The sequence below is a fragment of the Anarhichas minor genome, unplaced genomic scaffold (genome assembly GCF_050575085.1).
Source record: "Anarhichas minor isolate MPS153535 unplaced genomic scaffold, ASM5057508v1 ptg000269l, whole genome shotgun sequence".
Lineage (NCBI taxonomy): Eukaryota > Metazoa > Chordata > Actinopteri > Perciformes > Anarhichadidae > Anarhichas > Anarhichas minor.
The window spans coordinates 12,501-25,000 of NW_027466715.1; positions in this window are offsets into that span (position 1 = coordinate 12,501).

The following is a 12,500-nucleotide window of genomic DNA, read 5'->3' on the forward strand; positions in this document are numbered from 1 at the left end:
TAGGTTTGTAGAGGTGGACGTGGTCTACGATTGGGTATAAGTGTCCCGGCTGTGCGTGGTGTTTTCGCGGAGATATCCACCTCGCAAAACGGCGCTTCCGTTTAAGGAAACAGAGTTTTGGCGCTCGTCTTTCGCAGCGCAGCCCAGTAACGTCCCCTACCTTAAGAGAGTCCTCGTTACTCCCGCCGTTTACCCGCGCGATATGGATCCTGGTTCTGGATCTCGCATCCAGGATCCACTCGGATAGGTTTGTAGAGGTAGACGTATTATACAATTAGGTATGAGTATCCCGGCTGTGCGTTGTGTATTCGCGGAGATATCCATCTCGCAAAACGATATAAAAACGGCTGTGATTTTGTCAGAGTATGAAGATCGCCCGGCGCTTTTTGTCAGAGTATGAAGATCGGCCGGCGCTTTTCAAATACGTGCTGCCTCGGCTGTGGGTATCCGTTTATTATTATGCTTATATGGGTGGTTAGAGGACGTCGGGACCGTGGATTCGGTATAAGAATCCCCCGCTGTGCGTTCCATTTCCGGGTAGATATGGACCGCGCAATATGGCCCCTGCGACCTACTTTGACTACATCGTGCCTCGGTTGTGGACCTCGCATCCATGATCCACTCGGATAGATTTGTAGAGGGGGGACTTGGACTACAGTTAGATATAAGTGTCCCGGCTGTGCGTTGTGTATTCGCGGGGATATGGACCTCGCAAAACGGGTATTTCGTTTAAGTCTTTCGCTGTGATTTTGTCAGAGTATGAAGATCGGTCGGCTGTTTTCAAACACGCGCTGCCTCGGCTGGTGGTTATCCGTTTATTATTCAGCCTTACATAGTTGGTTAGAGGACGTCGGGGCCGTGTATTCAGTATAGGAATCCCCGCTGTGCGTTCTATTTTCCGGGTAGATATGGCGCGCGTAATATGGTCCCTGCGACCTACTTTGACTACCACCGTGCCTCGGCTGTGGACCTCGCATCCAGGATCCACTCCGATAGTTTTGTAGAGGGGGACGTGGACTACAACTGGGTATAAGTGTCCCGGCTGTGCGTTGTGTATTCGCGGGGATATGGACCTCGCAAAACGGGTATTTCGTTTAAGTCTTTCGCTGTGATTTTGTCAGAGTATGAAGATCGGTCGGCGGTTTTCAAATACGCGCTGTATCGGCTGTGTGTATCCGTTTATAGGAGTGTCCTAGATGGGTGGTTAGAGGGACTTCCAGCTTGACAACTGGGCATGAGTATCCCCGCTGTGCGTTCTATTTCCGGGTAGATATGGCGCGCGTAATATGGTCCCTGCGACCTACTTTGACCGCGTCGTGCCTCGGCTGTGAGTGTCCGATTGTGGATCACCCTCCACATGTCTTTAGAGGTTGACGGTGGCTACAGGTCGGCATAGGTGTCCCGGCTGTGCGTTGTGTATTCGCGGGGATATGGGACCGCGCAAGACGGCGATTTGGTTTAAGGAAACAGAGTATTGGCGCTATCGCTGTGATTTTTGTCAGAGTATGAAGATCGGGTCGGCGGTTTTCAAATACGTGCTGCCTCGGCTGTGGATACCCGTTTATTATTCTGCTTATATGGGTAGTTAGAGGGACGTCGCGACCGTGTATTCAAAATAAGAATCCCCGCTGTGCGTTCCATTTCCGGGTAGATATGGCGCGCGTAATAGGGCCCCTGCGACCTACTTTGACCGCGTGGTGCCTCGGCTGTGGACCTCGCATCCAGGATCCACTCGGATAGGTTTGTAGAAGTGGACTTGGACTACAATTAGATATGAGGTTCCCGGCTGTGCGTTGTGTTTTCGCGGAGATATGGACCGCGCAAAACGGGTATTTGGTTTAAGGATTTTTCGCTGTGATTTTGTCAGAGTATGAAGATCGATCGGGCGGTTTTCAAACACGCGCTGCATCGGCTGTGTGTATCCGTTTATTATTCATCTTATATGGGTGGTTAGAGGACTTCCAGCTTGACAACTGGGCATGAGTATCCCCGCTGTGCGTTCTATTTCCGGGTAGATATGGCGCGCGTAATATGGTCCCTGCGACCTACTTTGTGACCGCGTCGTGCCTCGGCTGTGAGTGTCCGATTGTGGATCACCCTCCACATGTCTTTAGAGGTTGACGGTGGCTACAGGTCGGCATAGGTGTCCCGGCTGTGCGTTGTGTATTCGCGGGGATATGGACCGCGCAAGACGGCGATTTGGTTTAAGGAAACAGAGTATTGGCGCTATCGCTGTGATTTTGTCAGAGTATGAAGATCTCGGTCGGCGGTTTTCAAATACGTGCTGCCTCGGCTGTGGATACCCGTTTATTATTCTGCTTATATGGGTAGTTAGAGGACGTCGCGACCGTGTATTCAAAATAAGAATCCCCGCTGTGCGTTCCATTTCCGGGTAGATATGGCGCGCGTAATAGGGCCCCCTGCGACCTACTTTGACCGCGTGGTGCCTCGGCTGTGGGACCTCGCAATCCAGGATCCACTCGGATAGGTTTTGTAGAAGTGGACTTGGACTACAATTAGATATGAGGTTCCCGGCTGTGCGTTGTGTTTTCGCGGAGATATGGACCGCGGCAAAACGGGTATTTGGTTTAAGGATTTTTCGCTGTGATTTTGTCAGAGTATGAAGATCGATCGGGCCGGTTTTCAAACACGCGCTGCATCGGCTGTGTGTATCCGTTTATTATTCATCTTATATGGGGTGGTTAGAGGACTTCCAGCTTGACAACTGGGCATGAGTATCCCCGCTGTGCGTTCTATTTCCGGGTAGATATGGCGCGCGTAATATGGTCCCTGCGACCTACTTTGACCGCGTCGTGCCTCGGCTGTGAGTGTCCGATTGTGGATCACCCTCCACATGTCTTTTAGAGGTTGACGGTGGCTACAGGTCGGCATAGGTGTCCCGGCTGTGCGTTGTGTATTCGCGGGGATATGGACCGCGCAAGACGGCGATTTGGTTTAAGGAAACAGAGTATTGGCGCTATCGCTGTGATTTTGTCAGAGTATGAAGATCGGTCGGCGGTTTTCAAATACGTGCTGCCTCGGCTGTGGATTACCCGTTTATTATTCTGCTTATATGGGTAGTTAGAGGACGTCGCGACCGTGTATTCAAAATAAGAATCCCCGCTGTGCGTTCCATTTCCGGGTAGATATGGCGCGCGTAATAGGGCCCCTGCGACCTACTTTGACCGCGTGGTGCCTCGGCTGTGGACCTCGCATCCAGGATCCACTCGGATAGGTTTGTAGAAGTGGACTTGGACTACAATTAGATATGAGGTTCCCGGCTGTGCGTTGTGTTTTCGCGGAGATATGGACCGCGCAAAACGGGTATTTGGTTTAAGGATTTTTCGCTGTGATTTTGTCAGAGTATGAAGATCGATCGGGCGGTTTTCAAACACGCGCTGCATCGGCTGTGTGTATCCGTTTATTATTCATCTTATATGGGGTGGTTAGAGGACTTCCAGCTTGACAACTGGGCATGAGTATCCCCGCTGTGCGTTTCTATTTCCGGGTAGATATGGCGCGCGTAATATGGTCCCTGCGACCTACTTTGACCCGCGTCGTGCCTCGGCTGTGAGTGTCCGATTGTGGATCACCCTCCACATGTCTTTAGAGGTTGACGGTGGCTACAGGTCGGCATAGGTGTCCCGGCTGTGCGTTGTGTATTCGCGGGGGATATGGACCCGCGCAAGACGGCGATTTGGTTTAAGGAAACAGAGTATTGGCGGAAACAGAGTATTGGCGCTATCGCTGTGATTTTGTCAGAGTATGAAGATCGGTCGGCGGTTTTCAAATACGTGCTGCCTCGGCTGTGGATACCCGTTTATTATTCTGCTTATATGGGTAGTTAGAGGACGTCGCGACCGTGTATTCAAAATAAGAATCCCCGCTGTGCGTTCCATTTCCGGGTAGATATGGCGCGCGTAATAGGGCCCCTGCGACCTACTTTGACCGCGTGGTGCCTCGGCTGTGGACCTCGCATCCAGGATCCACTCGGATAGGTTTGTAGAAGTGGACTTGGACTACAATTAGATATGAGGTTCCCGGCTGTGCGTTGTGTTTTCGCGGAGATATGGACCGCGCAAAACGGGTATTTGGTTTAAGGATTTTTCGCTGTGATTTTGTCAGAGTATGAAGATCGATCGGCGGTTTTCAAACACGCGCTGCATCGGCTGTGTGTATCCGTTTATTATTCATCTTATATGGGTGGTTAGAGGACTTCCAGCTTGACAACTGGGCATGAGTATCCCCGCTGTGCGTTCTATTTCCGGGTAGATATGGCGCGCGTAATATGGTCCCTGCGACCTACTTTGACCGCGTCGTGCCTCGGCTGTGAGTGTCCGATTGTGGATCACCCTCCACATGTCTTTAGAGGTTGACGGTGGCTACAGGTCGGCATAGGTGTCCCGGCTGTGCGTTGTGTATTCGCGGGGATATGGACCGCGCAAGACGGCGATTTGGTTTAAGGAAACAGAGTATTGGCGCTATCGCTGTGATTTTGTCAGAGTATGAAGATCGGTCGGCGGTTTTCAAATACGTGCTGCCTCGGCTGTGGATACCCGTTTATTATTCTGCTTATATGGGTAGTTAGAGGACGTCGCGACCGTGTATTCAAAATAAGAATCCCCGCTGTGCGTTCCATTTCCGGGTAGATATGGCGCGCGTAATAGGGCCCCTGCGACCTACTTTGACCGCGTGGTGCCTCGGCTGTGGACCTCGCATCCAGGATCCACTCGGATAGGTTTGTAGAAGTGGACTTGGACTACAATTAGATATGAGGTTCCCGGCTGTGCGTTGTGTTTTCGCGGAGATATGGACCGCGCAAAACGGGTATTTGGTTTAAGGATTTTTCGCTGTGATTTTGTCAGAGTATGAAGATCGATCGGCGGTTTTCAAACACGCGCTGCATCGGCTGTGTGTATCCGTTTATTATTCATCTTATATGGGTGGTTAGAGGACTTCCAGCTTGACAACTGGGCATGAGTATCCCCGCTGTGCGTTCTATTTCCGGGTAGATATGGCGCGCGTAATATGGTCCCTGCGACCTACTTTGACCGCGTCGTGCCTCGGCTGTGAGTGTCCGATTGTGGATCACCCTCCACATGTCTTTAGAGGTTGACGGTGGCTACAGGTCGGCATAGGTGTCCCGGCTGTGCGTTGTGTATTCGCGGGGATATGGACCGCGCAAGACGGCGATTTGGTTTAAGGAAACAGAGTATTGGCGCTATCGCTGTGATTTTGTCAGAGTATGAAGATCGGTCGGCGGTTTTCAAATACGTGCTGCCTCGGCTGTGGATACCCGTTTATTATTCTGCTTATATGGGTATGTTAGAGGACGTCGCGACCGTGTATTCAAAATAAGAATCCCCGCTGTGCGTTCCATTTCCGGGTAGATATGGCGCGCGTAATAGGGCCCCTGCGACCTACTTTGACCGCGTGGTGCCTCGGCTGTGGACCTCGCATCCAGGATCCACTCGGATAGGTTTGTAGAAGTGGACTTGGACTACAATTAGATATGAGGTTCCCGGCTGTGCGTTGTGTTTTCGCGGAGATATGGACCGCGCAAAACGGGTATTTGGTTTAAGGATTTTTCGCTGTGATTTTGTCAGAGTATGAAGATCGATCGGCGGTTTTCAAACACGCGCTGCATCGGCTGTGTGTATCCGTTTATTATTCATCTTATATGGGTGGTTAGAGGACTTCCAGCTTGACAACTGGGCATGAGTATCCCCGCTGTGCGTTCTATTTCCGGGTAGATATGGCGCGCGTAATATGGTCCCTGCGACCTACTTTGACCGCGTCGTGCCTCGGCTGTGAGTGTCCGATTGTGGATCACCCTCCACATGTCTTTAGAGGTTGACGGTGGCTACAGGTCGGCATAGGTGTCCCGGCTGTGCGTTGTGTATTCGCGGGGATATGGACCGCGCAAGACGGCGATTTGGTTTAAGGAAACAGAGTATTGGCGCTATCGCTGTGATTTTGTCAGAGTATGAAGATCGGTCGGCGGTTTTCAAATACGTGCTGCCTCGGCTGTGGATACCCGTTTATTATTCTGCTTATATGGGTAGTTAGAGGACGTCGCGACCGTGTATTCAAAATAAGAATCCCCGCTGTGCGTTCCATTTCCGGGTAGATATGGCGCGCGTAATAGGGCCCCTGCGACCTACTTTGACCGCGTGGTGCCTCGGCTGTGGACCTCGCATCCAGGATCCACTCGGATAGGTTTGTAGAAGTGGACTTGGACTACAATTAGATATGAGGTTCCCGGCTGTGCGTTGTGTTTTCGCGGAGATATGGACCGCGCAAAACGGGTATTTGGTTTAAGGATTTTTCGCTGTGATTTTGTCAGAGTATGAAGATCGATCGGCGGTTTTCAAACACGCGCTGCATCGGCTGTGTGTATCCGTTTATTATTCATCTTATATGGGTGGTTAGAGGACTTCCAGCTTGACAACTGGGCATGAGTATCCCCGCTGTGCGTTCTATTTCCGGGTAGATATGGCGCGCGTAATATGGTCCCTGCGACCTACTTTGACCGCGTCGTGCCTCGGCTGTGAGTGTCCGATTGTGGATCACCCTCCACATGTCTTTAGAGGTTGACGGTGGCTACAGGTCGGCATAGGTGTCCCGGCTGTGCGTTGTGTATTCGCGGGGATATGGACCGCGCAAGACGGCGATTTGGTTTAAGGAAACAGAGTATTGGCGCTATCGCTGTGATTTTGTCAGAGTATGAAGATCGGTCGGCGGTTTTCAAATACGTGCTGCCTCGGCTGTGGATACCCGTTTATTATTCTGCTTATATGGGTAGTTAGAGGACGTCGCGACCGTGTATTCAAAATAAGAATCCCCGCTGTGCGTTCCATTTCCGGGTAGATATGGCGCGCGTAATAGGGCCCCTGCGACCTACTTTGACCGCGTGGTGCCTCGGCTGTGGACCTCGCATCCAGGATCCACTCGGATAGGTTTGTAGAAGTGGACTTGGACTACAATTAGATATGAGGTTCCCGGCTGTGCGTTGTGTTTTCGCGGAGATATGGACCGCGCAAAACGGGTATTTGGTTTAAGGATTTTTCGCTGTGATTTTGTCAGAGTATGAAGATCGATCGGCGGTTTTCAAACACGCGCTGCATCGGCTGTGTGTATCCGTTTATTATTCATCTTATATGGGTGGTTAGAGGACTTCCAGCTTGACAACTGGGCATGAGTATCCCCGCTGTGCGTTCTATTTCCGGGTAGATATGGCGCGCGTAATATGGTCCCTGCGACCTACTTTGACCGCGTCGTGCCTCGGCTGTGAGTGTCCGATTGTGGATCACCCTCCACATGTCTTTAGAGGTTGACGGTGGCTACAGGTCGGCATAGGTGTCCCGGCTGTGCGTTGTGTATTCGCGGGGATATGGACCGCGCAAGACGGCGATTTGGTTTAAGGAAACAGAGTATTGGCGCTATCGCTGTGATTTTGTCAGAGTATGAAGATCGGTCGGCGGTTTTCAAATACGTGCTGCCTCGGCTGTGGATACCCGTTTATTATTCTGCTTATATGGGTAGTTAGAGGACGTCGCGACCGTGTATTCAAAATAAGAATCCCCGCTGTGCGTTCCATTTCCGGGTAGATATGGCGCGCGTAATAGGGCCCCTGCGACCTACTTTGACCGCGTGGTGCCTCGGCTGTGGACCTCGCATCCAGGATCCACTCGGATAGGTTTGTAGAAGTGGACTTGGACTACAATTAGATATGAGGTTCCCGGCTGTGCGTTGTGTTTTCGCGGAGATATGGACCGCGCAAAACGGGTATTTGGTTTAAGGATTTTTCGCTGTGATTTTGTCAGAGTATGAAGATCGATCGGCGGTTTTCAAACACGCGCTGCATCGGCTGTGTGTATCCGTTTATTATTCATCTTATATGGGTGGTTAGAGGACTTCCAGCTTGACAACTGGGCATGAGTATCCCCGCTGTGCGTTCTATTTCCGGGTAGATATGGCGCGCGTAATATGGTCCCTGCGACCTACTTTGACCGCGTCGTGCCTCGGCTGTGAGTGTCCGATTGTGGATCACCCTCCACATGTCTTTAGAGGTTGACGGTGGCTACAGGTCGGCATAGGTGTCCCGGCTGTGCGTTGTGTATTCGCGGGGATATGGACCGCGCAAGACGGCGATTTGGTTTAAGGAAACAGAGTATTGGCGCTATCGCTGTGATTTTGTCAGAGTATGAAGATCGGTCGGCGGTTTTCAAATACGTGCTGCCTCGGCTGTGGATACCCGTTTATTATTCTGCTTATATGGGTAGTTAGAGGACGTCGCGACCGTGTATTCAAAATAAGAATCCCCGCTGTGCGTTCCATTTCCGGGTAGATATGGCGCGCGTAATAGGGCCCCTGCGACCTACTTTGACCGCGTGGTGCCTCGGCTGTGGACCTCGCATCCAGGATCCACTCGGATAGGTTTGTAGAAGTGGACTTGGACTACAATTAGATATGAGGTTCCCGGCTGTGCGTTGTGTTTTCGCGGAGATATGGACCGCGCAAAACGGGTATTTGGTTTAAGGATTTTTCGCTGTGATTTTGTCAGAGTATGAAGATCGATCGGCGGTTTTCAAACACGCGCTGCATCGGCTGTGTGTATCCGTTTATTATTCATCTTATATGGGTGGTTAGAGGACTTCCAGCTTGACAACTGGGCATGAGTATCCCCGCTGTGCGTTCTATTTCCGGGTAGATATGGCGCGCGTAATATGGTCCCTGCGACCTACTTTGACCGCGTCGTGCCTCGGCTGTGAGTGTCCGATTGTGGATCACCCTCCACATGTCTTTAGAGGTTGACGGTGGCTACAGGTCGGCATAGGTGTCCCGGCTGTGCGTTGTGTATTCGCGGGGATATGGACCGCGCAAGACGGCGATTTGGTTTAAGGAAACAGAGTATTGGCGCTATCGCTGTGATTTTGTCAGAGTATGAAGATCGGTCGGCGGTTTTCAAATACGTGCTGCCTCGGCTGTGGATACCCGTTTATTATTCTGCTTATATGGGTAGTTAGAGGACGTCGCGACCGTGTATTCAAAATAAGAATCCCCGCTGTGCGTTCCATTTCCGGGTAGATATGGCGCGCGTAATAGGGCCCCTGCGACCTACTTTGACCGCGTGGTGCCTCGGCTGTGGACCTCGCATCCAGGATCCACTCGGTGAGGTTTGTAGAAGTGGACTTGGACTACAATTAGATATGAGGTTCCCGGCTGTGCGTTGTGTTTTCGCGGAGATATGGACCGCGCAAAACGGGTATTTGGTTTAAGGATTTTTTCGCTGTGATTTTGTCAGAGTATGAAGATCGATCGGCGGTTTTCAAACACGCGCTGCATCGGCTGTGTGTATCCGTTTATTATTCATCTTATATGGGTGGTTAGAGGACTTCCAGCTCGACAACTGGGCATGAGTATCCCCGCTGTGCGTTCTATTTCCGGGTAGATATGGCGCGCGTAATATGGTCCCTGCGACCTACTTTGACCGCGTCGTGCCTCGGCTGTGAGTGTCCGATTGTGGATCACCCTCCACATGTCTTTAGAGGTTGACGGTGGCTACAGGTCGGCATAGGTGTCCCGGCTGTGCGTTGTGTATTCGCGGGGATATGGACCGCGCAAGACGGCGATTTGGTTTAAGGAAACAGAGTATTGGCGCTATCGCTGTGATTTTGTCAGAGTATGAAGATCGGTCGGCGGTTTTCAAATACGTGCTGCCTCGGCTGTGGATACCCGTTTATTATTCTGCTTATATGGGTAGTTAGAGGACGTCGCGACCGTGTATTCAAAATAAGAATCCCCGCTGTGCGTTCCATTTCCGGGTAGATATGGCGCGCGTAATAGGGCCCCTGCGACCTACTTTGACCGCGTGGTGCCTCGGCTGTGGACCTCGCATCCAGGATCCACTCGGATAGGTTTGTAGAAGTGGACTTGGACTACAATTAGATATGAGGTTCCCGGCTGTGCGTTGTGTTTTCGCGGAGATATGGACCGCGCAAAACGGGTATTTGGTTTAAGGATTTTTCGCTGTGATTTTGTCAGAGTATGAAGATCGATCGGCGGTTTTCAAACACGCGCTGCATCGGCTGTGTGTATCCGTTTATTATTCATCTTATATGGGTGGTTAGAGGACTTCCAGCTCGACAACTGGGCATGAGTATCCCCGCTGTGCGTTCTATTTCCGGGTAGATATGGCGCGCGTAATATGGTCCCTGCGACCTACTTTGACCGACTCGTGCCTCGGCTGTGGAGGTCGCATCCAGGATCCACTCTGATGTGTTTGTAGAGGGGGACTTGGACTACAATTAGATATGAGTGTCCCGGCTGTGCGTTGTGTTTTCGCGGAGATATGGACCGCGCAAAACGGGTATTTCGTTTAAGGACATAGAGTTTTTCGCTCGGGTTTTAAAGCCGTGATAGGGGCGAAGCGCTGAAGGTTCCAGCGCTTCTGTACTTCGCCTATTACGGCTGTGACCCATTTTGGTAGGGGGTAACCAAGCCACCTTGCACACAATGATAGGAACAGACTACCCAGTGTATACTAGGGGATAGGAGCGAAGCGCTGAAGGGTCCAGCGCTTCTGGCGGTTCCCCTATGCTACAGCCGTAGTAGGGGATATGAGCGAAGCGCTGAAGGGTCCAGCGCTTCTGGCGGTTCCCCTATGTTACAGCCGTAGTAGGGACGAAGCGCTGAAGGGTCCAGCGCTTCTGGCGGTTCCCCTATGCTACAGCCGTAGTAGGGGATATGAGCGAAGCGCTGAAGGGTCCAGCGCTTCTGGCGGTCCCCCCTATGCTACAGCCGTAGTAGGGGATATGAGCGAAGCGCTGAAGGGTCCAGCGCTTCTGGCGGTTCCCCTATGTTACAGCCGTAGTAGGGACGAAGCGCTGAAGGGTCCAGCGCTTCTGGCGGTTCCCCTATGCTACAGCCGTAGTAGGGGATATGAGCGAAGCGCTGAAGGGTCCAGCGCTTCTGGCGGTCCCCCTATGCTACAGCCGTAGTAGGGGATATGAGCGAAGCGCTGAAGGGTCCAGCGCTTCTGGCGGTCCCCCTATGCTACAGCCGTAGTAGGGGATATGAGCGAAGCGCTGAAGGGTCCAGCGCTTCTGGCGGTTCCCCTATGCTACAGCCGTAGTAGGGGATATGAGCGAAGCGCTGAAGGGTCCAGCGCTTCTGGCGGTCCCCCTATGCTACAGCCGTAGTAGGGGGATAGGAGCGAAGCGCTGAAGGGTCCAGCGCTTCTGGCGGTCCCCCTATGCTACAGCCGTAGTAGGGGATATGAGCGAAGCGCTGAAGGGTCCAGCGCTTCTGGCGGTCCCCCTATGCTACAGCCGTAGTAGGGGGATATGAGCGAAGCGCTGAAGGGTCCAGCGCTTCTGGCGGTCCCCCTATGCTACAGCCGTAGTAGGGGATATGAGCGAAGCGCTGAAGGGTCCAGCGCTTCTGGCGGTCCCCCCTATGCTACAGCCGTAGTAGGGGATATGAGCGAAGCGCTGAAGGGTCCAGCGCTTCTGGCGGTCCCCCTATGCTACAGCCGTAGTAGGGGATAGGAGCGAAGCGCTGAAGGGTCCAGCGCTTCTGGCGGTTTCCCCTATGCTACAGCCGTAGTAGGGGATAGGAGCGAAGCGCTGAAGGGTCCAGCGCTTCTGGCGGTCCCCCCTATGCTACAGCCGTAGTAGGGGATATGAGCGAAGCGCTGAAGGGTCCAGCGCTTCTGGCGGTCCCCCTATGCTACAGCCGTAGTAGGGGATATGAGCGAAGCGCTGAAGGGTCCAGCGCTTCTGGCGGTTCCCCTATGCTACAGCCGTAGTAGGGGATATGAGCGAAGCGCTGAAGGGTCCAGCGCTTCTGGCGGTCCCCCCTATGCTACAGCCGTAGTAGGGGATATGAGCGAAGCGCTGAAGGGTCCAGCGCTTCTGGCGGTTCCCCTATGCTACAGCCGTAGTAGGGGATATGAGCGAAGCGCTGAAGGGTCCAGCGCTTCTGGCGGTTCCCCTATGCTACAGCCGTAGTAGGGGATAGGAGCGAAGCGCTGAAGGGTCCAGCGCTTCTGGCGGGTCCCCCTATGCTACAGCCGTAGTAGGGGATATGAGCGAAGCGCTGAAGGGTCCAGCGCTTCTGGCGGTCCCCCTATGCTACAGCCGTAGTAGGGGATAGGAGCGAAGCGCTGAAGGGTCCAGCGCTTCTGGCGGTTCCCCTATGCTACAGCCGTAGTAGGGGATAGGAGCGAAGCGCTGAAGGGTCCAGCGCTTCTGGCGGTCCCCCTATGCTACAGCCGTAGTAGGGGATATGAGCGAAGCGCTGAAGGGTCCAGCGCTTCTGGCGGTCCCCCTATGCTACAGCCGTAGTAGGGGATATGAGCGAAGCGCTGAAGGGTCCAGCGCTTCTGGCGGTTCCCCTATGCTACAGCCGTAGTAGGGGATATGAGCGAAGCGCTGAAGGGTCCAGCGCTTCTGGCGGTCCCCCCTATGCTACAGCCGTAGTAGGGGATATGAGCG